The sequence below is a fragment of the Sus scrofa genome, chromosome X, assembly GCF_054392235.1.
Source record: "Sus scrofa isolate SSC_HxYL_T2T_F1_AM1 chromosome X, Sscrofa_HxYL_maternal_Yorkshire_Landrace_v2.0, whole genome shotgun sequence".
Lineage (NCBI taxonomy): Eukaryota > Metazoa > Chordata > Mammalia > Artiodactyla > Suidae > Sus > Sus scrofa.
In genome coordinates, this window is record NC_139401.1 from 2,814,996 (window position 1) to 2,842,215 (window position 27,220).

At 50.8% G+C, this 27,220-nt stretch overlaps 1 long non-coding RNA gene across 1 annotated transcript in view; it reads left to right on the forward strand.

The window, feature by feature from the left end:
• The window catches only part of LOC110259137 (uncharacterized), a 248,083-nt gene that overhangs the window by 147,726 nt on the left and 73,137 nt on the right, over positions 1-27,220 (forward strand). Inside the window, exon 2 of the long non-coding RNA XR_014834948.1 lies at positions 12,832-13,126. This is a non-coding gene — a long non-coding RNA (uncharacterized LOC110259137). The remainder of the gene's footprint in view (positions 1-12,831; positions 13,127-27,220) is intronic.

Consider the following 27,220-nt stretch of genomic DNA (forward strand, 5'->3'; position numbering starts at 1 on the left):
CACTCAGAAGCACTAGTGACCTGCCAGGACGGTTAGATGTGGCCAGGTTTAGAGGCTAAGCCCTGGACTTCTGGGGTCAGATTCTCTCTCGCTGAGACATCTGGACTGAATATCACTGCAGAAGGCCTGTCTGGCATCTCAAACTTTGGAGAACAGTTAGATGGTGGAGGTCGGGGTTCTTGAGAAGAGGATAGATGAGAAGGGACATCCCTGGCTCCCACCCCCCGAAAGCTGGGCTGCCTGTGACTGTCTGACAAGTTCTACACACCCTACCCCTTGCTCAGGGTCTGCTCTTTTAAAAAACACTTAGGTCTAGAGTTGCCATGTGACTCAGCAGGTTAAAGATCCAGCGTTGTCACTGCAGTGGCTCAGGTCCCTGAAGTGCCATGGGTTGCATCCCTGGCCCAGGAAATTCCACATGCCACAGGCGTGGTCAAAAAGCTTTCTCTCTGTAGAGCAGTGGGTATCTGCTCATGCTAAACCCTCATTCATCCACTCTCCTTTTCCCTTGGCAAGTCTGGTCTTTGAGTCTGTTTCTGTTCTGTAGGTCAGGTCATCTGTGTCATATTGTAGATTCCACATGCATGTCGTCTCATATGGTGTCTGTTTTCTCGTTGCGACTGACTGCGCTTGGTGGGAGAATGTCTAGGTCCATCCACGTGGCTGCGAATGGCATGGTTTCATTCTTTTTAGGGTTGAGTAATACTCCATTGTGTGTATGGACCACAGCTTGCTCTTATCTTCCCTTGTGTTCTATCCCAAGAGACTGGCTAGAGGTCCCTTTGCTGGACAGCAGGACCTCATTGCTCATCCAGTCGTGATGTTCGAGTTTGCATCTACTGACCCCAACCTCCCCGTCCATCCGCTCCCTGCCCCTCCCCGCCCCTCCCCCTGGGCAACCACAGGTCTGTTCTCCAAGTCTGCGAGTCTGTTTCTGTTCAGTAGAGAGGTCTATCTGTGCCATAGTTGAGATTCCAGGTGAAAGTGATCTCATAGGGTGTTGGTGTTTCTCTGACCTACTTCCTGAGTGTATGAGAACCTCTAGTTGCATCTCTGTTGTGGCAAATGCCCTGATTTCATTCCCTTTGTTATGGCTGATGCTCCATTGTGTAGGTGTGTGCATATACTGAGGCTGTGCATTGGGGGGAACATTTTGGGGTGCAGAGCTCCTCTATCCCCTGTGTTCCTGATGAAGTAGTTCAGAAATCTGAGAACCCTAGCCCCCGAATTACTGCGCTTGACCCATCCCTTCTGACATTGGTAGGGTCTGGACAGAATGGCCTTTCCGTGCGGGGGTTTGCAATCCTGTGCTGCCTCCATCAGGAGCTGGTGCTTTTTCAGGGAACAGTTACGGCCGCTGCACCCATAGCACCAGGAAAAGGGAGAGGGGAGTTCCCGTTGTGGCTCAGCAGGTTAAGAACCTGACATAGTGTCCATGAGGATGTGGGTTTCATCCCTGGCCTCGCTCCGTGGGTGAAGGATCCAGTGTGAGCTGCGGTGTAGTTCCCAGACGCAGTTGAGATCTGGCATTGCTGTGGTGTAGACCGGCAGGTGTAGCTCTGTTGTGACCCCTGGCCTGGGAACCTCCATATGCTACAGGTGTGGCCCTAAAAACAGGAAGAGGGTGAGGTCTGGGGCACCCCAGGTCCGAGGACATGTGTTACACCCCATTCTGGGGCAAGGAGCTGCATTTCGTGGTGGTGACGGGTACATACCCTGTGACACAGCCCCTGTTGCTTTATAAGAACGACCCCAGTGGTTTTCCACTCAGACCCCAGATAATGAGCCGGGCTTGTCATCCTGCTGGGGAATGAAGTGTCCTCCAGGCTCCTCGGTTGGTCCCTAAATGCCCGGGTGGACTGCTTCGTTCTATGAGAGATGCCCAGTGACCCCCTGGGTATTTCTACCAAGTCTACATTCCAGACGAGAAAAACGGCCACAAAGTGAAAATGCTTACTCTCCCCGGTTCTGCTCAGATGTCACAAACCTGCACCTGCAGGGAAGTGGAGGTGGAGCCACGGAGGAGCCTCTGGTTATAAATCAGATGTGTCCGTTGTTGAAAAGAGGAGTTCCCATAGGGGCTCAGGGGGTTAAGAAGCCAGTGTAGTGTCTGTGAGGATGCAGGTTCAATCCCTGGCCTCGCTCAGTGGGTTAAGGATCTGGCACTATTGCCGTGAGCTGTGGTGTAGGTCGCAGGTGCGGCTTGGATCCCGTGTGTCTGTGGCTGTGGTGGAGGCTGGCAGTTGTAGCGCCTATTCAAGCCCTAGCCTGGGAACCTCCATATGCTGTGGGTGGGGCCCTAAAAAGAGACAAGGACACAGAGTGCTGTCCTCCTGTTCAGAGGTGGACGAGCTCTGCCCAGAGCCTGCCCTCCTGTCATGTGGCTGCTGCTGCTCAGAGGCAGATGCCCTGGGCTTGAAGGTTTGGGGGTCCTTATTCAGCCCAGCCTAACAGAAGCTGCCCGGGACCATAGGGGAGGGGCCTCTTCCCTCCTGCAAGGTCATCACAAGGTCACTGCACGGACAGGGGCACCAGCAGATGCCTCCTCTGCTCTGTGATGCGTCCCCTGTGGCCACCTCTGCAAATCCCCAGGGAAGGAGTGAGGAGGGAAGAGCCTTTCTCGGGTGAGGCCGTCGACTCTGGGCTCCATCCTTGGTCCTTCTCCCGGGAACACTCCCCGAACTTGCCTGATGGATGCTTTCTCCTGAGACACCCGGGGAGAGGGGAGGGAGCCCCTGGGGGAGACAGATGCATCTCCCTCCTGGATTCGTGGGGACCCCCACTAGGAGCCCCCCAGTCGTCGGGAGTGTTTGTCCCAGAGAAGCAAGGAAGCCTCTGTCTGCTGGCTTCTCCTTCAGATGCAAAGTCCTCACACACTAGTAGGTCTGGCCTCTGATTTCTAGAAACAGCCCCAGCAGGTGTATTTCAAAGGGGAAACTTAAGTATCTGGCGGGCGGCGGGGGAGAGATTGTTCAGGATGTTTGCTTCCTTCTGGAGACGCCTGGATAGACCTCATTTCTGTAAGAACTGAGAGGGGTTCCTGCTCTGGCTCAACGGCATCAGTGGTGTCCTGGGAGACATGGGATGTGGGTCCAGTCCCTGGCCGGGCACAGGGGGTTAAGGAGCTGGCATTGCCACAGCTACAGCTTCTGTCATGCAACAGAGGCTGGGATCTGATCCCTGGCCTAGGAGCTCCATGTGCCACAGGGTGGCCAGAAAAGTAAAAAGAGTTAGAAAACACTGTTTTGTATTATTTACAATGTTTAAAAATTTGTAGGTTTTTTTTTCTTGCATTTTTTAGGCGTGCACCTGCATCATATGGAGGTTCCAGCCCTAGGGGTCAAATCAGAGCTATAGCTGCCGGCCTACACCACAGCCACAGCAACACTCATCTGAGCCTCCTCTGTGAGCTACACCACAGCTCTCAGCCACACCGGATCCTTAACCCACTGAGCAAGGCCAGGGGTCAGACCCTCGGCCTCAGGGGTACTAGTCAGGCTTGTTGCCCCTGAACCATGATGGGAACTCTGAAAAATGTGTGGTGTTTTTGGTATAAAAATGAAAAATGTGTGTTTGGATGAATTGAGAGTATAAAATGTCACACTATTAAAGGCAAATACAGGCAAATAAAAATGACTTCAGGAATTCCCTGGGGCGCAGCAGGTTAAGGACCCGGCACTGTCCCTGCAGGGGCTGGGGCACCACCGTGGCACGGGTTCCATCCCTGGCCCAGGAACTTCCACATGACATGTCTGCAGCCAAACGAGAAAACACAAGCGGTTTTCAAGGTTTCTCCATCTTGTCCCTCCTGAACCTGGCATGTCCATTCACAGCAGAAGGAGCGGAGTTTTAGGAAAACTGTCCTTGATGTGATCGGTGGCCCTCGTGCTTGCTCCTGGTAGAACAGGGACCTGGAATTACTCTGCTGCCACAGAGCAACGTCAAGATGTCCCACGGCCCCCAGAGAGACTCCTGCCTGGAGGACGTCCTTGTCCTCTGCCCCAGGACCTGAGACCAGGTCCCCTCAGAAGGGAAGTGGAGTCTGCCGATGGGATCACGTCAGGGCCCTGAGATGGGACATGACGCCTGAGGGTCTGGGTGGCCCCAGATGTCATCGCTGGGTCCTGACAAGGGGGAGGACGGAGGGTCAGTGCCATCAAGTGTGATGGTGGTCACAGGTGACCGTGATGGGACCAAGGGCTCAACCAAGGATGCAGGTGCCTTCAGAAGCCGGGAAAGGCGGGGACGAGTGTCCCCCTGGAGCCTCAGGCAGACCCAGCCCCAGTCCCCCCTGGTTGAGCCCTGGGGGCCCGCGTAGCCCCCACCTTCCATGAACAGAAGGGAACACACATGCATGTCTAAGGGGTGGGTGAAGCCCCTAAGTTTCTGGTAGCTGGTTACTGCACACTGGCCCTGGGCTGGTGGCCGCCTCCCTCCCGGCTCTGCCTCCATCTTCACGTGGCTTCTCCTCTGTGTCTGGGTCTCCTCTTCTGTCTCTTAGGAGGACACAGTCCTTGGCAGACTTCCCTCATCCAGGAGGACCTCCTCTCAGACCCTCCCCTTCCTGTGGCTTCTCTTCTGTGTCTTCTCTGATGTAGGAGCATTTATTAGGTTTAGGGCTCATTTTCATTCATGAGGATCTGATCCCTGGCACAGAGCTCCTAAAACTGTAGTAATTTCTTGCTAAGTTTGAGCAGAGCATCTTTGGTGATTCCTAAGTATCCCAAGAGCGCCTGTGTTGATGCTAATGAGGTGGTGCTGGTTGGCTGAGGAGAGAGGGTTGGCTTTTTTTAGCTCCACCCTCAACCTGCAGAGCTGATGAAGGGCCAAGGCTTTTCAGGCCTGTCTAGGCAAACCTCCTTAAAAAAAGGCTAGAGATGGAGTTGAGAGACTTTCCAGGCTGGAGAGCCCACAACTGGGAGGGTGCTGCACCCCAAACTGCATGGAGACAGAACTTGTGAATATGAGATCCCCAGACCTCCGCCACCTCTGGTGGTTCACCCCTTTATGAGCAACAGATAAGTCCGGTGTTTCCTGAGCTCTGCGGGGCCGGGGGCGAGGGGGGACCCTCTGTCTGTAGGAGTTTAGACGTCCGGTGACCTGGGCCCCCGCCTGTGGTTGGCGTTGAGATGGGGGCAGTCTTGGGCGGCTGGGCCCCCCTCTTGACACACTAAACAAACTTGGGATCATTTCAGAGGTGAATTGAATTAGAGGACACCCAGCTGGGTCCAAAGGGAACTGGAAGATTCGTTGGTGTGGAAACACCCCACATTGGGTGTCAGAAGGACTGAGCAGAGAAACAATTTTTCTTTAAGAGGGAACAATGTGTTTTTGTCCTTTGAGCAAACACCTCCACCTGGAGGACCTCCCTGATTTCTTCCTTTCCCTGTAAGACTCTTCTATAGTCAGAGCGGATCATCTCAGAACACCAATTAGATTGTGTCTGTACCTGCTTCAAACCCTCGGTTTTCGTGGTGGTTAGAAAAGGACAAAGGGCTTCACTTGACCTGCTGACTGAGGTGGGGGCAGATGGTGTAGGGCGGGTGTGGATTGGAACACGCTTTGGGGATGGTGGCAACGACCTCCCCCGGGTACATCACAGCACAACGTTTTATGACTTGTGTTTGACATGGGGAAGAGATGACAACCCTGGGAATAGTCGCTGTGCCCAACTGCCTAAGAGCAGAGGCTTTGCTTTTGCAAGGCTGAGGCTCACAGTCTCTGGAAATAGTGTTACCTGTTTTTTGGTTTCTCCTGAGAGGTACGTCTCTGCAACATCATTTTGTATTTGTTAACTTTAATGGAAGTGACAGCAACGTCCGTGATGTTTTGTCTTTGTGAATTGGTTTCGTGGAGCTGTGTTAACCAGTCACCACAAATCACATGGGTTAAAACCACAGGAACCCACCCTCCTCCATCCTGGGGATCAGACGTCTGAGGTCAAGGGGTCCCAGGGCTCGCTCCCTCCAGAGGCTCCAGGGGAGGGTTCTTCCTGCCTCTTCCAGCTTCTGGAAGCTCCAGGCAGCCCTGGGCTGGTGGCCGCCTCCCTCCCGTCTCTGCCTCCGTCTTCCTGTGGCTTCTCTTCTGTGTCTGTCTCCTCTGGTGTCTCTTAGGAGGACACTGTCCTTGGAGGGAGGGCCCCCCTCATCCAGTAGGACCTCCTCTCAGACCCTTCCCGTGGCTTCTCCTCTGTGTCTGTGTCTCCTCTTGTGTCTCTTAGGAGGACACTGTCCTTGGAGGGAGGGCCCCCCTCATCCAGGAGGACCTCCTCTCAGACCCTTCCCGTGGCTTCTCTGTATCTTCTCTGTTGTAAGGACACTAGTTATTAGATTTAGGGCTCACCTTCATCCAGGAGGGACCCGGTCGCTGGCACACAGCTCCTAAAGCCTTAGTCATTTCTTAATCCCTTTGAGCAGAGCATCTTTGGTTTTTCCTAAGAAACCCAAGGACACCTGTGTTGATGCTAATGAGGCGGGGCTGGCTGCCTAAGGAACCAGCCTAAAGGTAGAAGGTTGGCTCTTTTAGTCCCACCCCCAACCTCCAGTGCTGCAGAGGGGCCAAGGCTTATCAGTCCTGCTGGGTGGAACCTCCCTACAAAAGGGGTTCAGAGAGCTTCCGAGTCAGGGAGCCCACAGCTGGGAGGGTGCTGCACCCCAAACTCTGAGACAGAAGCTCCAGCCTGTGGGACCCCCCCCAGACCTCGCCTTCTGCCTCCCCCTCTGGCTGTTCACCCTTTTATGAACAATAGATAAGTCACATGTTTCCTGAGTTCTGGGGGGGGCGGCCTCTGGAGATGCTCCATCTGGGGCTTGGAGAGAAGTGTGGGTGACCCGTGTCTTGCCTGTGATTGGTGGTGATGTGGGGGCAGCCCTAGGGGGCTGGGCTCCCTTCTCCACATTTGCACAAACTCGGGGATCCTTTCAGAGGTGAACTGATTTTGAGGACACCCAGCTGGGGTCTGATGGGAACTGGAAGATTCCTTGGTGTGGAAACACCCCACTTGGGTGTTAGAAGCTCTGTTTCCACAGAAATAATTTTCCTTTAACAATTAGATTTGTTGATGCTTTGCGATCAAGGACCTCCTCCTGGCAGACCTCCGAGATCTCACCATTTTCCCTGTTAACCATTCTTCTCTCTGTAATAACAGAATTCTATAAAATACTTATTAGCTCTTAGTTGTACCTGCTTCAAACCCTGGGTGGTTTTCAAGGCTGTTAGAAAAGGACAAATGTTGTCACCTGTCCTGCTGACCGAGTCGGGGCGGCTGGTGCAGTAGAGGTTTGGATTGGAACACGCCTTGGGGCTGCTGGCAACGATGTCCACTGGGTATATCTCAGGACAGTGTTTTGTTGTGTCCCACCCAGGAAAGAGATGACAATACTGGGGACTCGTTTTTTTTTCACAACCATCTAAGAGCAGACGCTTTGCTTTGCGAGACTGAGGCTCACAGTGTCTAAATAGTCACCTGTTTTTTGGTTCCTCCTGACAGGTGTGTCTCTGCAATGTAATTTTGGATTTGATTCTCATGGAACTGGTGGTACATCTGTGATCTGCTGTCTTTGCTCTGTCATGGGGTTGTGTAAATGACCACACACCGTGTGGGTTAAAACCACAGGCATCCACCCTCCCCCATTTTGGAGACCAGACGTCTGAGGTCAAAGGGTCCCAGGGCCATGCTTCAGGGGAGGGTCCTTCCTGCCTCGTCCAGCTTGTGGGGGCTCCAGGAGGACCTGGGGTGGCGGCCGCCTCCCTCCCGTCTCTGCCTCCATCTCCATGAGGCTTCTCCTCTGTATCATCTCTTCTGTTAGAAGCCCATTTGTTATGGGACTTAGGCAGGGTCTTCATCCATGAGGACCTGGTTCCTGGCACACAGCTCCTAAAACCATGGCAATTTCTTGATCCCTTTGAGCAGGGCATCTGTTGTTTTTCCTGAGAAAGCCAAGCTCACCTGTTCATGCTAATGAGGTGGGGCTGGTTGCCAGAGGAAAGGGTTGGCTTTAGTTTTTTTTTTTTTTCAGCTCAGCCCCAACCTCCAGAGCTGCTGAGGGGTCCATGTTTACTCAGTCCTGCTGAGTGGAACCTCCCTAAAAAGGGGTTCAGAGAGCTTCCGGGTCGGGGAGCCCACAGTTGGGAGGGTGCTGCACCCCAAACCCCACAGGGACCCCCCCCCAGACCTTGCTCTCTGCCTCCCCCTCTGGCTGTTCACTCCTTGATGAGCAGCAGGTAAGTCACATGTTTCCTAAGTTCTGTGGGGGGACCCTGTGTCTGTAGGCAGTTGGACAGAAGTGTGGGTGACCTGGGCTCCCACCTCTGATTGGGGTGAGGGGGGTGCAGTCCTGGTGGCCTGGGCCCCCCTCAGCGTTTGCACCAGCTTGGGGTCCATTCAGAGATGAAATGGAGGACCCCCAGCTGGGGTCTGAAAGGAACTGGAGGATTCCCTAGTTTGTCATAGTGCTGTGAGCAGAGAAATGATTTTCCTTTAACAGGGAACAGTGTGTTCATGCCTTTTGAGCAAACACCTCCACCTGGAGGACCTCCCTGATTTCTCCCTTTCCCTGTAAGACTTTCTTCTATAGTCAGAGCAGATCACCTCGAAACAACTATTAGATCATGTCTGAACCTGCTTCAAACCCTCGATGGTCTCCTTGGCTGTTAGAAAAGGACAAATGGCTGCTCCTGTCCTGCTGACCAATGTGGGGTGGCTGGTGCAGGGCAGGTACGGATTGAAACATGCTATGGGGCTGGTGGCAATGACCTCCCCCCGGTACATCTCAGGACAACATTTCATGACTTGGGTCTGACAGAGGGAAGCAATGACAACCTTTGGGACTAGTCAGTGTGCCCAACCGGCTAAGAGCAGAGGCTTTGCTTTTGCAAGACTGAGGCTCACAGTCTCTGGAGATAGTTCCCTGTTTCTCCAGACGGGTGTCTCTGCAATTTAATTGTGCATTGGTTGGTTCTCATGGAAGTAGTGTTCGATCCATGGTTTTTGGTCTTTGCTCTGCAAATAGGTGTTGTGGGGTTGTGATAATAAATGACCACACATCACGTGGGTTAAAACCCCAGGCATCCACCCTCCCCCGTCCTAGAGACCTGACGTCTGAGGTCAAGGGGCCCCAGGGCCACGCTCCCTCCAGACGCACCAAGGGAGGGTCCTTCCTGCCTCTTCGAGCTTCTGGGGGTTCCAGGCGGCCCTGGGCTGGTCGCCACCTCCCTCCGGTCACTTCTTCCATCTTTATGTGGCTTCTCCTCTGTGTCTGGGTCTCCTTTTCTGCCTCTTAGGAGGACACTGTCCTTGGAGGTCCCTCCTCATCCAGGGGAACCTCCTCTCAGACCTGTCCCTCCGTCACCCCTACAAAGACCCTGTTTCTCAACAAGGTCCCGTTCCCAGGTAGCAGGGGCCAGGATATGGGTGTATATTGGGGACCGCAGCCTTGTCTGGGAAGGCAAGCATGAGTCCTGTCGCCTTCTCTGCCAGCGCCTTCCCACCCCTCCCCAGGGTTTTCACCTTCTATTCTTCCTGTCTACACCTTCCTGCCCATAGGGGATTGACAAGAGAAATCCTTGCGCTAACGCTGCCTAATGCTGCCCTTTCTGGAAAGCTCCATCGCCAGCTGGTCTGCTCTGTGCATTCAGAGTAGGTGTGGTTGGTGCCTCCCAGGATGAGCAAGGGCTGTGTTCACCTGGTGTTTGGGGGGATCACGGGCACTGAGCTGGGGCTGGTTTGGGGAGAACCCCACAAATGCTTGTCAAATGATAACCTTCGCAGAGTCCTGGGTTATTGCTCTTTCTCCTGCAAGCTTCCCGGCTGTCTGCAGCTCTGGTTGGCATTCTGTGTAAATCCTGCTGTGACCTACACACAGACACACACACTCACACATGCTGGGGATACTCATCTTTGTCTCTTAAAAGCGAGCAGGAACCACCGCTGACAATGCAGATCTCCCGGACAGTTTCTTCCCTGGCCCCGTGGCTCTTGCTTGGGGGGCCTCGCTTACTCCTCCTAAGGATACCAGACACTGGAAGGGGGAAAGGGGGCCCGTTGGAGGGCGGGGGGGGGAAGGTCCCAAGAGCGGAGTCCTGTAGGGCAGCAGGAAAGGGCAGAGACAGCTCTGTGGGTTGAGTAGGTTTCCTGCAGTGACATGTCCTCATCGTGGGGCTCCTGGGACCGAATTGTGCCCCTCCCCAAGTTGATATATTGAAGTCCTACCTGTAGGACCTTGGGGTTTACTGTGTGGGGTTAGGTCTTTAAAGAGGTGATGGAGGCTACTGACAATTGTCAAGATGTGGAAGCAACTAAGTGTCGACAGAGGAATGGATTCAGATGGGTCCATATGCACAATGGAATACTACTCAGCCATGAAAAAGAATGAAATCATGCCATGTGCAGCAGTGTGGATGCAAACAGATTCTCACATAAAGGGAGATGGGTTAAAGAGATAACGTATGAGGTCACTTATTTGCAGAATCTAATGAAAATGATATAAAAGGACTTATTTCTGGAGTTCCCGCTGTGGCACAGTGGGTTAACAATCCTGCCTTGTCTCTGTAGCACTGCTGGTTCGATCCCCCAGCCCAGCACGGTGGGTTAAGGATCTGGGGATCTGGCGTTGCTACAGCTGTGGTGTAGTTTGCAGCTCTGTCTTGGATTTGATGCCTGGCCCGGGAACTCTTGTAGGCTATGGGGAAGGCCAAAAAAGGGAAAAAACAACAAAAGTGCAAACCAGAACAAAATTATTTATAAAAGAAACAACGTCACAGATTCCAAAACCAAGCCTAGGGTTACTGCAGGTGACACCGTTTGGGGGAGGGGAGGACAGAGACCCACACTGTATACAAGAGATGATTCCCAGGAACCTACTGTCCGGCACAGGGAAACCTCCTCCATAGTTTGTAATAACCTCTGGGGGAGAAAAGAATGGATAGAAGTGTACATATGACTGAGTCACTTTATGCCTGAAAGTCCTACAACATTGTAAAGAAGCTGTATGCCGATAATGCTTAATTTTTTAAAAGAGTAAAGAGAAATAGATGAAATTTTAAATAAATAGCAGCTGGAGGTAAATGCAGTCACTAGGGCGGGTCCTGACCCCCAGGATGTGCTCCTTAGAGGAGGTCAGGACCCAGACACACACAGGGACGGCCCTGTGAGGACACGGGGAGGAGACAGCCGTCCACACGCCCAGGACAGAGGCCTCGGGAGGGACCTGCCCTGCCCACCCCTGGGGCTCAGCCTCCAGGACCAGGAGAAAATCATGGCTCCTACTGAAGCCACTCTGTCTGGGGTACTTGGTTGTGGCGGCTCCCAGGAAAAGCCCTGTCGCACAACTCAGTTGTGGATTCTAGGGGTGAGGCTGGCAGTGAGGACCCCAATTATTTTCTGTCTCGATCTAAGGCTGCTTCCTTGGCGGGGAACCCACTGTCCCTTATGTGAGTGTCTTTGTTCTCAAGCGTCTGGAAGCTCGGAAGCATTTCTTGAGCAAGGACGTAAAAGGAGGCATTTTTACGAGGCTGGTTTAATTAAATGTTCGTCCCTCTGACATTTTGAGTGTAAGGGTGTTAAAATACAGGGCATGAAAATTCGTAAGGACCTGTGGTCCTGTGGGAGGAGGTTTCTTCATCCACACTCTTGAACTTGATCTCTGAGGGGCTGGCTGACATTGTCTATTATCTCAGAAGCATGATGGGGAGTTCTTTGAAACACCTCGTTGCTTACCTTGAGTTTTATGTTCTGTGCGGAGAGCCATGTTTTTATGGCCCAAAGCCCCATAAAAGCTCGGGATGGAATTTTTACAGCCCTCATCTGGCCCCAAACTACCCTTGAAAATCCTTGATCAAGAGCCCATTTGTTGCTGTCAGTATCTTGCTTGTCTTCCTGGATGGGTCCCAGGAGCTCCCGTTTTTACTCTCTCGTTTGGCGGATACAGTGAATAGGAGATTAATAGTCTTTTTAAAGATTATTGTAGGAGAGTTTTCAGGTTGCCTTTTATTTTTTAAATGATGGTTGACGTACAGGGTTTTGCCCATGTCTGCTGCACAGCAAGGTGACCCAGTCTTGCACGCGTGTGTGTATATATATATATAATTTTTTTTTCTTGTATGTCTTCCATCCTGGTCTATCCTAAGAGACTGGATCGAGTTCCCTGTGCTGGACAGCAGGACCTCATGGCTGATCCATTCTCAATGTCCTAGTTTGCATCTACTGACCTCAAACTGCCCCACCATCCCACTCCCTCCCCCTTGGCAACCAGAATTCTGTTCTCCATGTGAGTTTGTTTCTTTTCCATAGATAAGTTCTTTTCTGCCATGTCATTTTTCTACTTTTTTTTTTCTTTTGGCAACTGCGCTTCCAGCCTATGGAAGTTCCCAGATTGAATCAGAGCTGCAGCTGCGGCCTGTGCCACAGCCACGTGAGATCCAAGCCACCTCTGTGACCTACACTGCAGCTCACAGCAATGCCGGATCCTCAACCCACTCAGCGAGGCCAGGGATGGAAGCCACGTCCTCACAAAGACAATGTCAGGTCCTTAACCCACTGAGCCACTAAACGACTAATTTGTTTAAAGAGACAACACTTTATACGAGGTGTTATTAGATGAACATCTATTCTGTGCCTCACTCATCTCTCCTGTTCCCCCTTTCCTCTTTGGTATCCATGAGGTGGTGTTCGATGTGCATGCGTCTGGTTTTGCTCTGCAGAGAGGTTCATCCGTGAGGTATCTGATTCCACGTAGACGTGGTCTCCTGTGCTGTGTGTCATTCTCTGTCTGACCGACTTCGTATGAGAGACTGCAGCAGCATCCAGGTTATTGGTATCTTCCCTCTTTACAGTGGATTCTGTGATCACCATAAACACGGCTGCCCAGGAGGAGAGGATGACAGGTTCCCACTGGATGGACCTCAGGCACCTGCGCGGAGTGTGAATTTGTGTGGAAATGAGGTGTGTCGTGTCCTAGCTGGAGCCCCACCAGCTGGCCCTGGTTCCCCTCGTCCCCCGTGTCGTGCCCTCTGTGTCCCCTCTGAGATGAGCCATCCTGCAGGACTGGGCTGCTCCGACACTTAGGTCCTGGTCCTAAGAAGTTATGGCACGTAGAGCCCCATTGACGGGCAGGGAACCTGAGCACAGGTGAGCCGTTGAGATTCCAGGGCTGATGGTCACAGCAGCATCACCCAGCCTATCCCCACACACACGCCATCTGGGCTGAGTCGTCCTCCTGTGTGTTTATAGGACAAAAGGGCTGCTTTAGTAGGAATAAGAACACAATGGACCTTGGGCTCTATGGCTCTTCCTACTCTGTTTCTGGGTGTGTGGTTCAGCCTGTTGCCCAGTGGCATGGAGGGTATTTGCCTGCGGGGGACAGAACTCAGTTTTTTCTTTTGTTGCTTTTTAGGGCTGCACCTGTGCCATATGGAAGTTCCCAGGCTAGGCGCTGAACTCGAGCTGCAGGTCTAAACCACAGCCACAGTAACGCCAGATGTGAGCCTCATTTGGCACCTATGCTGCAGCTTGCAGCAATGCTGGATCCTTAACCCACTGAGCATGGGCAGGGGTTGAACCTGCGTCCTCGTGGACACTAGTCGGGTGCTTAACTCACTGAGCCACCACGGGAACATCCCAAGAGCTGTTTTACTCATGCTTCTCACCCGTTCTGCTCAGAGGGGTCTAGAAGCAGAACCACCTTCCTCACGAGGTGATTCTCAACATGTCCCCTGGGGGCGTCCACTTTTAAGTCTAAGGACACAGGACAGAGACCAGAGGCGAGAACCACTCAGACTTGAGGGCCCTGCCAACGATGCCAGGTTGAAAATATCCCACTGGGGGACCCATGGTCTTGCCCCATGAGCTAAAAACACCTGCTTTGGGAGTTGCTGTTGTAGCTCAGCAGGTTAAGGACCCAACAGAGTGTCCGTGAGGGTGCAGGTTCGATCCCTGGCCTCGCTCAGTGGCTTAAGGGTCCAATGTTGCCTGAAACTGTGGTGTAGGTCACACACCGTGTGGCTCGGATCTGGTGTTGCTGTGCCTGTGGTGTAGACCGGCAGCTGCAGCACCCACTCATCCCCAGTCGGGGACCTTCGCATGCTGCAGGTGGGGCCCTGAACACACAAAAACCATGTGCTTTGGTGGGGACTGGATTATGGGATCAGCCTGCTCGTTCCAGATGCTTTCATGCTGGCTGTTTGTATGGCAGACCCCAGACCCCTGTATGTTCTGAAGGACGGATGGGTGAGCCCACAAGGGTGGTTAAAGGAAAGCGGGCCCCAGGGGTCTGGCCTGGGCGGGGCCATGGCAGCCGAGCTCGCTGGCCAGGCCTGATGTAGTCAGAGTGAAAAGCAAGGGAGGGCACGGAATACAGAGTAGAGACGGCAAGGACCTTCCCAATCCCCCCTCCCCAGTTTTATTTCTTCCTGTCTTGGCTGCCCTTCGACAGAGGGGGCTCCCGGCCCAGGGATCAGCTCGAAGCTGCATCTATAGCAACCCAGATCCGGGATCGAACCTGCGTTCCAGTCCAGCGACACCACTGGCCCCATGGCAGCACAGCAGGAGCTCTCACCCACCCCCGCCCCCAGTTTTATCCAGCATCACTCTGAGCTGTAGATGGTCTTTGTGGCAGAATGAGTAGGTGCAGAGGCCCCTGGATTTCCCAGTTCAGGCAGCTTGGGGAGCTGGTGGCCTCGCCTCTCCTTAACCACTAAGGGAAAGACAGCCTCAGCTGGCTCTGGCCGAGCCCTGACGCTAAGGGCCCATCTCCCCATCCCAGGAGTTTCCTTTCGGGGCAAGGCCTTAGCGGATTTTACAGCCTCTCCATCCTGGGCTCCACTGTTGCGAAAGTACAAACGGAGGCTCAGACATTCATCCCCAGCTGGGCGACCTGGGAAACGGTCACCACCACCGAGCTGGGGTTCCGGCTTGGCGCTTTCTTAGCTGGGAATCCTCCCTGGGACTCTGGGCGTCTAAAGGGAACGTGGAGATTTCAGGCAGAAATCAGGGAGAGTGCTGAAGGATGGTATCCATGCTGCATCTTCAGGGGCAATGAACCGGGCATCCGGCGGAGGGGGGGGGCTCTAATAGGGGCCGGGGCTCAGCTTTTTAGCGGGGTCTCTGCAGCCCTGGACAGACGGCCCTGCAGGAAGCTGAGTCCCCGCCTCCCAGGCAGGTGGCAGAGACCTGCACAGCCGCTGAGTCCGTTTACCTCCTGGCAAAGTCAGACTAGGAGGTCCTTGGGCCACGTGCGCGAGTCCCTGCCCCGCCCCCCGCCCTGGTGTGCAGATACTTCTCACGCTGCTCCCGCACCGCTGGACCAAGTGCTGGACCAAGCCGAGCCTGGTCCAAGGGTCCCCCTGTAATGCCAGCACACAGGCTGCCTTCCCGTGTCAGGGAGGGACCCCGGCTTGCGGAGATGTGTCAGTGCCACGCGCCCAGGGAGAGTTGAGGCGTCACCAAACCTTGAGGTCACAGCAGCTGGGAGCCGCCTCTTGACTCCATTGATTTCTAGTCATGTTTCGATGATGGCTTGGGGGCAAAAGGAACTGGTAGAAATGCGTGACAGGCATAAATTTAGTCACTGCCGCTGTCCCCATCTCCTGCGGCATTTTCGGCAGGGTCGTATCCAGCCTTGGGCAGCAAAATATCCTAGGTGGGTGCAAGACGTGCGCGCGCATGCCCTGGCGCCAAAGTGCGCTCCTGCCGCTGGGGTAAAGCGCGCGCCTCTTTTGGACTAGTGGTTGGTGCTGTTGCTGGTGTAGCCTGGGAGGGCTGACCTGGATGGCGTCGGACGGGTGGGAGGTGGTGGCTGCAGAGGGAACCTCTCTGCATCCTGCAAGCCCAACTGCTCTGCTCTTCCTCCCAGAGGATCCAGCGTCCCCCGCCCAGCCTGCCCCCCAAGGCGCTTGGGGAGACGCGGCCCCGTGGGTGGCTGCTGCTTGGGACCCCTGTGGGCGTCAGATGAGCTGTCAACGTTGCGGAAGGCAGGGCAGGAGCCCAGCCTCCTGGCTTGAGAGATCAGGCTGGCCTCTGATTGCACAGAACTGCATGCTGGGGTCGTGATACTCTGGGCTGCAAGGCCTGGCCTGCTTTTATCTCAAAACCCAGTGATAGCTCGGTGAGGGAGGGATTCTTGGAGAGTTCTTATGTGACTTGTCATCAGTGCAGACACAAAGTTCTTGAGCACATAAAGTTTTTGGTGGAGATAAGCTGAGATGTGGGAGATCAGAGTCCATCTCGGTGTTTGCATTTGGGAAGGGTTAGACCAACACGAGTTTCTGGTTTTAAGTTCTGTGCAAACTGTTCTCATAAAATACCACTTTGTTTAAAAATATTTTTTTGGCCCGGTCTACAGCACACAGAAGTTGCCAGGGCAGGGACTGAACCTGTGCCATGGCAGCAACCAGGGCCGCTTCAGGGACAATGCCAGGCCCTTAACCTGCTGTACCACCAGGAAACTCCAGTAGCACATGTTTCAAATGGTGAAATGTTACTTTCACCAAGGTGAAATGTTTTTCTTCCTTTTTTGGGATGCACCCGAGGCATATGGGAGTTCCCAGGCTTGGGGTTGGATTGGAGCTACAGCTGTCAGCCTAGGCCACAGCCACAGTATCGACAGATCCTTAACCCACTGAGTGAGGCCAGGGATTGAACCCGTGTCCTCATGGATACTAGTTGGGTTCGTTACCACTGAGCCATGATGGGACCTCCCTTTTCTTTATTTCTAAAACAAAATTTTAAATTGTGGGTGATTTACAATGTAATGTCAATTTCAACTGCAGAGAATAGTGACCCAGTCACATATATACAAACACACACGCATTCCTTTTCTCATCTTCTGTCATGGTCTAGCCCAAGACACTGGAGAGAGGTCCCTGTGCTGGACGGCAGGACCTCATTGCTCACCCATCCTCAGTGTCCTAGTGGCAGCTGCCGACGCCAAGCTCCGTGTCCATCTGAATGTTACTTTCTATGTTCTACCCACAGACGATGCCTCAAACAGAGACCAAACATGAGCAGCTCCCTGCCTGGCCCCATTCCTGCCCTGGAACCTCCCTGCCCCCACCCCACCCACCATCACTGCCCCGAACACACGTGTGCTGATGGTTTTGGCCATTTCTGTGCTTTCTGTAGATAAATCAGTGGGATTTTTCTCCTAGAGGTGGTGGAGTCTGGCTTCTTAAGGTTCTTAACCCAGAGTGAGGCGAGGGATCGAACCTGCATCCTCATGGAGCCACAATGGGAACTTCAAGCGTGGTGTTTGGAGAGTCGTCCGTGTGTCTGCATAGCTGGCTCGTTGTCGACATTGGGTAGGAGTGCCGACCTATCTGTCCTGTCTGCTGCCAGTGGACACGGGGAATTTTCCCACCTGAGAGCACGGTGACACAGGCAGCCGGGGATGAGTTGGGGGCCTGGTCCGTGACCTTCGCCATACTGGGATGTGGGGAGGTGTGTAGACCTTTGTGTCCAGGGACGGGGGGGACTGTATGAGAAGGATATGAGACCCGGTGGAAAGCGAAACTGGTTTATCGGAAACACTCCCCTCCGGTTCCCCAGTGCCCCCAGCCCCACTACACCGATGACACACTTTGGGGCAGGAAGCAGAGGCCCCCCTGCCAAGGTCACGCACACCAGAACTACGTCATTCCCTCTGTGTCGTGTGTTCCAACAGAAGCGCAGGCAAATGCCCAGGGACAGAAGCAGCACGTGAGCAATGTCTGTGGCCACAGGATTGGTGACTTTTTCTGAAGTTTCCTTGAAGTAGAGTTCATGTCCAATGTTGTATTAGTTTCAGGTGTTATACCAAGTGGTTCAGTGACCCATGTCCACACATCCACTCTGTCAGGTTCTCTTCCCACAGAGTTGATCACAGGATCCTGGGTGGCGTTCCCTGTGCCAGTTAGCAGGTGCCTGCTGGCCTGTCATTCCATAGACCTGAGGGTGCCCGTGCCAACCCCACACCCCCAGTCCATCCTCCCCTCACCCGTCCCCTTTGGTGACCATAAGTTTGACTTCAAAGTCTGTGAGTCTGTTTCTGTTCTTCAAAGAAGTTCATTTGTGTAATTCTATTTTTTTCTTTTTAGGGCCATAGCTGCAGCATAAGGAAGTTCTCTGGCTAGAGGTCAGATTGGAGCTACAGCTGCTGGTCTACACCACAGCCACAGCAATGTGGGATCTGAGCCTCATCTGTGACCTACACCACAGCTCATGGCAACACCACCGGATCCTTTACCCACTGAACAAGGCCAGGGATCGAACCTGCATCTTCATGGATGCTAGTCAGGTTCTTAACCTGCTGAGAGGCAACAGGAACTCTATTTTTTTAAGATTCCACATATAATACGTATGATGTTTGTCTTTCTCTAACTTCACTTAGTATGATAATCTCTAGGTCCATCCGTGTTGCTGCAAATAGCTTGATTTCATTCTTTTTTTATGGCTGGGGAGAATTCCATTGTGTGTAGTGTGTATGGACCACATCAGTACAATATGCTACATAAACTCCCGGGGGCCGGGTGTAAAGTTGTCTCCAAGTCGACTTAAAGGGCTGGGGGCTACCCGCAGAGGTGTCCAATGGAAGGGCATGGGGGGGTAAGAAGTGAGCCCCAGGAGGCAAATCAGGACATGGCAGGAACTGAACTCAACACCCCAAATCTTTTTTTTTTCCTTTCATTGTTTTATTTTGCTTTTTAGGGCCACACCTGCGGTATATGGAGGTTCCCAGGCTAGGGGTCTAATTGCAGCTGTAGCCGACAGCTGCAGCACAGCCACAGCAACACCAGATCCAAGCTGCATCTGCGACCTACACCACAGCTCATGGCAACGCCAGACCCCCTTAACCCACTGAGCGAGGCCTGGGATCGAACCTGCGTCCTCATGGATACTCGTCGGATGCGTATCCACTGAGCCGTGATGGAAACTCCCAGCTCCCCAAATCCTGATGCTGGGTCGAGCCCAGTCCTGGTGCCAGAGGTGCAGGCAACAGGTGGAGGGTGGCAGGTGACAGCCAGGATGAGACCAGAAAGCCACAGTTCAGGGCCTCCTGCGGTCAGTGCGATTTTGTGGTACGTAGGACAGTTGGCACAGTAGAATTTCAAGAGGTGTGTTCCATGCTTCCTCCGAGAGGCAGACACCAAGAAGGGGTTAACTGGAAGGGGCAGGGAGGGGGCAGCCGTTATGCAGGCCTGACCATGGGAAGAGGGAAGTGATTGACCCTTAGCCCTGGCCTTGGAGCCAGGTTGGAAGGTCAGCTCAGAGGGCTGTTGGCAGCTAAGCAGGCAGGGCTGCCAGGAAGCCCTGGAGGCAAGGTTGACGGGGTCCCGCGTCTCCCAGGTGTGGACCTGCCTTGGTGACCCTGCAGAGGAGGCTGGGGGGCATCCAGGACCAAGCCTGGAGGGATGGCACCTGTGGTCTGAGAAACATCTTCTGCAGACATGGCACTGTCATGTCTTCATTCAAAACATGTGTGACTGGGTCACCTGGTTGTAGAGCAGAAATTATCACAACCTTGGGAATTCACTCCAATATAACTTTTCTTAAAAAGCACATGAATTAAAAGAGTTCTAGTCATGGCTCAGCAGAAATGAATCTGACAAGTATCCATGAGAACACAGGTTGAATCCCTGGCCTCGCTCAGTGGGTTAAGGATCTGGCGTTGTCACGAGCTATGGTGTAGGTCACAGAGGCAACTAGGATCCCGCGTTGCTGTGGCTGTGGTGTAGACCAGCAGCTGCAGCTCTGAATCGACCCCTAGCCTGGGAACTTGGATATGCCACAGATACAGCCCTAAAACGAAGTAAAAGTAACTTGCCTCTTTGACTAAAAAGGCATATTTCTTCCCTGCGCTGGGCCTCACCACCCTACACTCAGCAGAGGGGAAATTAGAAACAGTCGTGGTGTTTGCGGACAGTGAAAAATGTGGCTCACAGGCCGCGGAGTCAGACGCAGCACTGAAACAGCAAGTGTGTTCCCCCCTCACTCCGGCACACAGACAAAGACGGCTCCGAAGGCAGCCCGGGTTGAGGAAACCGGGACAAAGGATTGTCTGTCCAGGATGGAAATGGCTGAATCTTGCTGGGTGTTTTTCACTGAAATGAGGCAGGAATCCCAGGCAACAGCAGCTCCCCTGCTGGGAGTCGGGCCCCCAGCTCAACCAGCAGGCACACAAAGGATCCTGTGAAGGGAGTTTGCTGCGAAAGGGGTTGAGTGGCAAATTGTGGGAAACTATTCAGAGTCCCAAGGACCGGGTGCTGGTTCAGGAGAGGATGTGGCTGTGGTTGCAACCCTCCTGAAAATGGAGCGGTGCTCGGAGAAAGTTCAAGGCAGAATGGAATGAGCAGGGTGGGGGTCCCGCCTCGCCCTCCATAGACGAGGTGGGGGAGGGGTATGCCTGCATCTCCCTCAGAACGGGAGGGGGAGGGGATCTTTGCAGAAAGTCCTGTCCCAGAACATAGGAAAGTGGGGGCCTTTGCAACTTTCCCTGTTTCTAGGACCTGAAAGCTCAGGCATGTTTCCCCGGTGTCAGGGGCAAGACGCTCCCGTGATTCAGGGAGACTTTTCACCGAAAGAACAGAAAACTGCTTGTGAATCTAGGGATAAGGGAACTTTCTCTTGGGCATAAACGAACACATTTCAAATTCTGAAAAGCCACCAACCGGTTCCCAAGCACCACGGAATCCAGAAAGATACTGCGGGTGGGTTTTTCGTTTTGTTGAAGGGGGGTTGAGGTGCGGCGTTGTGACCCTTTCTGCTCTCCAGCAAGGTGACTCCGCGATCCGTGTCCACACAGCCCTTCTCTCAGGTTCTTTTCCTACAGACATGGGCACAGAGCACTGGGCAGAGTTACCTGGGCTGGATGGCAGGTGCATGTTAGCCAGTCATTCCATAGACCTCCGGGTGCGTGTGCCAGTCCCACACCCCCAGTCCATCCCTCCCCACAACCTGTCCCCTTTAGTCCCCATAAGTGTTTGAAAGTCTGTGTGTCTGTTGTGTAAATAAGCTCGTTTATGTCCTATTTTAGGATCCCCTTAAAAGTGGTATCATACAATATTTATCTTTCTTTGAGTTCACTTCGTATGAGAGTCTCTAGTTTGATCCATGCTGCTGCACATGGCATTCTTTTTTCTGGCTGAGTAGTATTCCATTGTATATATGTTTTTAATCTGATCATCTGTTGATGGACATGTAGGTTGTTTCTATGTCTTGGTTATTGTGAATCGTGCTGCTATGAACACACAAGTGCCTGGATCTTTTTGTATTTTTGTTTTCTCTGGATAGATGCCTAGGATTGGACTGCAGGATATATGGTAGTTCTGGTTTTCATTTTTAAAGGAACCTCCATGTAGCAGTGTACATCCCAGCTCAGAGGAGATGGTGTGTGGGGAAGAGAGATGGGGAAGCAGGTTAGAGAGATCCAGAAATGCACGGCCAGGTGAGCATAAGTAACACAACCGAATGTTACCGTAACTGTGGTGTGAGTCATGGGAGAGTTGGTGGGTTTGTGTGTGTGTGTTTTTTTCCCGTTTGAAAGTTTAATCCAAGTTGAGTTAATGTACAAGGTTGAGATCGTCTCTGCTGGACAGCGAAGGGGCTCAGTGATCCGTCTACACACATCCATTCTCTTTCAGATTCTTTTCCCACAGAGATGATCACAGAATCCTGGGTAGAGTTCCCTGTGCTGCACTGCAGGTCTCCATGGACCAGGCTGTCTATATGCTTTGTTAACTTTTACTGAAGAAGAGTTGATACACAAGGTTGTCATCATTCTGCTGGACAGCAAAGGGGCTCAGTTTTACATGTGCAACTCTCCATTGACTTTCTGATTCTTTTCCCACAGAGACAATCACAGAATCCTGGGTAGAGTTCCCTGTGCTGCATTGCAGGTCCCTGGGGACCATCCACTCCCTACACCATAGGGTACATGTGCCAGTCCCATTTGTCAGCTGCCCAATACCGGTTCTATTTTCCCACAATCGTTGATCTTCTCTTGGTGTGAAAATGAATTGGCTCAATCGACGGCTTTGCCTGCAGCCCAGCCGATCATTTGTTCATGACGTGAGAGCTTACAAATGCTCCTTTGAGGGTCATTGTTCTTCGCTGTCCTACGATTGCACCGTTAGGATCTTTCTCCCCCTTCTCTTGAGACGTGGAAGATCTCCGAACATTGTCTTTGTCTCGGGCAAGAGCTCACGCCCGTTGACTCTGAACGGGCGGCTCCCAGGACCGTGTCTGCTCTCCACACGCCCCGTGTGGCGGGGTTCATACCTCTCATCTTCTCTTACACGGACGTCTGCAGTTGACACTAAAGCAGCAAGAGACTTTGCCCAAATTCATCGGACAAGCCAGTCATCCTTCATCACATCATGAAATGACCCAAGGGACCATAAATGAGGTCTACTTAATTTTTTATATGCACTTTATTTCCTTTTTTTATTAGATTTACACTGTTATGTTAATTCTGCTGTACAGCAAAGTGACCCAGTCATACATATACACATACTTCTTTTAAAAAAATCTTCCATCCCGGTCTAGTCCAAGAAACTGGATACAGTTCCCTGTCCAGGACAGCAGGACCTCACTGCTTATCCACTCTGTGTCATAGTTTGCGTCCATTGAGCCCAAACTCCCCATCCAGCCCACTCCCTCCCCCTTGGCAACCACAAGTCTGTTCTCCGTGTCTGTGAGTCTGTTTCTGTTCTGTAGGTAGGTTCATTTGCGCCATATTTTCGATTCCACATAGAAGCAATATACAATTTTTATCTTGTCTGATTTCACTTAGTCTGAACATTTCTAAGTCTATGATGTTGCTGCAAATGGCGTGATTTCATTCTTTTTCATGGCTGAATAGTGTTCCATTGTATATATAGTGCAACATCTTTGTAAAGGTTTTTGAGTGAAACATTTTTTAAATTCTATAGGGTTCACAGTTTTCAAGCTTCACACATATGTCACATCCCCTAATAACCTTTTTTAAAGAATCCCTCACCCAAGGGAGTTTGGGGTCAGTAAATGCCAACCATGACATTGCAAATGGAGCAGCAAAGAGGTCCTGCTGTCCAGCACAGGGAACTCTATCCCATCTCTTGGGATGGACCGTGATGGAAGAGAATATGAGAAAGGGAACGTACATATATGTATGACTGGGTCCCTTTGCTGTACAACAGAAATTGGCACAGCATTATAAATCAGCTATACTTGAATAAAGAATAAAAAAGTTCAGGAGACAAAATGGTGTTTGAAATAATCCCCTTTCCTCTTCACCCTGGGAGCTACGAGTTTTTTTCTCCCTATCTGTGAGTCTGCTGCTTGTTTGCTGTATTTTCCAGGCTCCACCTACTCGTGATATCATACAGTATTTGTCTTTCTCTGGAATGAAGTCTGCTTTAAACATGATCCTTCCCTGAAGCGAGTTCCTTCTTTCAGTAAGACGGGAGCAGCTTGACCTCAGGCGATTCTCACTGCCAGAGCCATTTCATTGGTTCATCGTTATCACGCTTTTCTCATTCCCCTTTTGTAAAGTTGTTTTTTTTCATACTTTGATCAATTTTTATTTATTGATATGGAAGCTAATACTATTAACCTTTTCTTATTTTTCCTCTGTACAGCAAGGGGATCAAGTTACTCTTACACGTATACACTTTTTTCCCCCACCCTTTGTTCTGTTGCAACATGAGTATCTAGACAAAGTTCTCAATGCTACTCATCAGGATCTCCTTGTAAATCTATTCTAAGTTGTGTCTGATAAGCCCAAACTCCCGATCCCTCCCACTCTCTCCCCCTCCCATCAGGCAGCCACAAGTCTTTTCTCCAAGTCCATGATTTTTTCTGTGGAGATGTTCATTTGTGCCACATATTAGATTCCAGTTATAAGTGATATCATGTGGTATTTGTCTTTGTCTTTCTGGCTCATTTCACTCAGTATGAGATTCTCTAGTTCCATCCATGTTGCTGCAAATGGCATTATGTCATTCTTGTTTATGGCTGAGTAGTATTCCATTGTGTATATATACCACTTCTTCCGAATCCAGTCATCTGTCGATGGACATTTGGGTTGTTTCCATGTCCTGGCTATTGTGAAGAGTGCTGCAATGAACATGTGGCTGCACGTGTCTCTTTTATGTAGAGTTTTGTCTGGACAGATGCCCAAGAGTGGGATTGTGGGGTCATATGGAAGTTGTATGCATAGATTTCTAAGGTATCTCCAAACTGTTCTCCAGAGTGGCTGTACCAGTTGACATTCCCACCAGCAGTGCAGGAGGGTTCCATTTTCTTCACACGTTCTCCAACACTTGTTATTTGTGGACTTATTAATGATGGCCATTCTGACTGGTGTGAGGTGGTATCTCGTGGTAGTTTTGATTTGCATTTCTCTTATAATCAGCGATGTTGAGCATTTTTTCATGTGTTTGTTGGCCATCTGTGTATCTGCCTTGGAGAACAGTCTATTCAGGTCTTTTGCCCATTTTTCCATTGGTTGGTTGGCTTTTTTTGCTGTTGAGTTGTATAAGTTGTTTATATATTCTAGAGATTAAGCCCTTGTCAGTTGCATCATCTGAAACTGTTTTCTCCCATTCTGTAAGTTGTCTTTTTGTTTTCTTTTGGGTTTCCTTTGCTGTGCAAAAGCTTTTCAGTTTGATGAGGTCCCATGGGTTTATTTTTGCTCTTATTTCTATTGCTTTGGGAGACTGTCCTGAGAAAATATTCATGATGTTGATGTCAGAGAGTGTTTTGCCTATGTTCTCTTCTAGGAGTTTGATGGTATCCTGTCATATAGTTAAGTCTTTCAGCCATTTTTGAGTTTATTTTTGTGCATGGTGTGAGGGTGTGTTCTAGTTTCATTGCTTTGCATGTTGCTGTCCAGGTTTCCCAGCAATGCTTGCTGAATAGACTTTCTTTTTCCCATTTTATGTTCTTGCCTCCCTTGTCCAAGATTAATTGACCATAGGTGTCAGGGTTTATTTCTGGGTTCTCTCTTCTGTTCCATTGGTCCGTCTGTCTGTTTTTGATACCTGTACCATACAGTTTTTATGACTGTGGCTTTGTAATATTTTTTTGTCTTTTTAGCTATTTCTTGGGCCACTCCCGTGGCATATGGAGGTTCCCAGGCTAGGGGTCCAATCGGAGCTGCAGCCACCGGCCTACGCCAGAGCCACAGCAACGCAGGATCTGAGCCGCATCTGCAACCTACAGCACAGCTCACAGCAACGCCAGATCCTTAACCCACTGAGCAAGGGCAGGGACCTAACCCGCAACCTCATGGTTCCTAGTCGGATTCGTTAACCACTGTGCCATGAAGGGAACTCCCTTTGTAATATTTTTTGAAGTCTTGTAAACTTATGCCTCCTGCTTGGTTTTTGTTTCTCAGGATTGTTTTTGAAATTCTGGGTCTTTTGTTGTTCCATATAAATTTTTGGATTGTTTGTTCTAGTTCTGTGAAAAATGTCATAGGTAATTTGATATGGATTGCATTGAATCTGTAGATTGCTTTGGGTAGTATGGCCATTTTTACAATATTGATTTTTCCAATCCATGAACATGGAATATCTTTCCATTACTTTACATCTTCTTTGGTTTCTTTGATTAAAGTTTTATAGTTCAAAGCATGTAAGTCCTTTACCTCTTTGGTCAGGTGTGTTCCGAGGTATTTGATTTTGTGAGGTACAATTTTAAAAGGTATTTTTGTATTCCTTTTCTAATATTTCATTGCTGGTATACAGAAATGCGACTGACTTCTGAATGTTAATCTTATATCCTGCTACTTTGCTGAATTTATTAATCAGTTCAAGTAGTTTTGGGTTGAGTCCTTAGGGTTTTCTATGTATAGTATCATGTCATCTGCATACAGTGACAGTTTTATCTGTTCTCTTCCTATATGGATGCCTTTTATTTCTTTTGTTTGTCTAATTGTTGTGGCCAGGACTTCCAAAACTATGTTGAAGAGCAGTGGTGAGAGTGGGCATCCCTGTCTTGTTCCAGATTTGAGTGAGAAGGCTTTCAGTTTTTCCCCATTGAGGATTATATTTGCTGTGGGTTTGTCATAAATGGCTTTGATTATGTTCAGGAATGTTCCCTCTATACCCACTTTGGCGAGGGTCTTGATCATGAATGGATGTTGGACTTTGTCACATTCTTTTTCTGCGTCTATTGAGATGATCCTATGATTTTTGGCTTTTCTTTTGTTATGTGGTGTATGATGATTGATTTGCGTATGTTTAACCATCCTTGTGAACCTGGGATGAACCCTACCTGGTCATGGTGTACGATCTTTTTGATATGTTGTTGGATTTGGTTGGCTAAGATTTTGTTGAGAATTTTTGCATTTATATTCATCAAAGGTATTGGCCGATAGTTTTCTTTTTTGGTGTTATCTTATCAAGTATTTTTTAAGTTATTTCCCCAGTACAACTTTTTTTTCTACTATATGGTGTGGTGACCCAGATACACATGCATGTATACATTCTTTTTTCTCACATGCTCATGCTCCATCATAAGTGACTGGACATAGTTCCCAGTGCAACACAGCAGGATCTCATTCTAAATCCATTCCAAAGGCAATAGTTTCTATCTATGAAGCCCAAGTTTCCAAACCACCCCACTCCCTCCCACTCCCACTCCCCCTTGGCAGCCACAAGTCTGTTCTCCAAGTCCATGGTTTTCTTTTCTGTGGAAAGTTTCACTTGTGCCGCATATTAGATTCCAGATATACGTGGCATCATATGGTATTTGTCTTTCTCTGACTGATCTCACTCAGGATGGGAGTCTCTAGTTCCATCCATGTTGCTGCAAATGGCATTATCTCGTTCTTGCTTATGGCTGAGTCGTATTCCATTGTGTATCTATACCACATCTTCTGAATCCAATTGTCTGTTGATGGACATTAGGGTTGTTTCCATGTCTTAGCTACTGTGAATAGTGCTGCAGTGAACATGCGGGTGCATGTGTCTTTTTCAAACTGAATTTGCTCTCAGTTCTTGGGCAGATAAATCTCAAGTTGTTCCAAGAAGGCAGCTCCCCTATGTACCCATCAGCATCTGTGATTTCCCCCTGGTCGTGTGGACCCAGAGTTGAGATGAAATAGCCAGTTTCCAACTCAGCCTTCTCTCGGCTGGACCCTCAAGATGCTGTGACTTGACGGGGGACTGCGAGAGAGGTGGTTCTTCCTTTAAACACATGCCTGTGTGACCCCTGCCCAAGGCTCCCTGCACGGTCCCAGAGCTTAGATGATGTTAGCACAGAGGT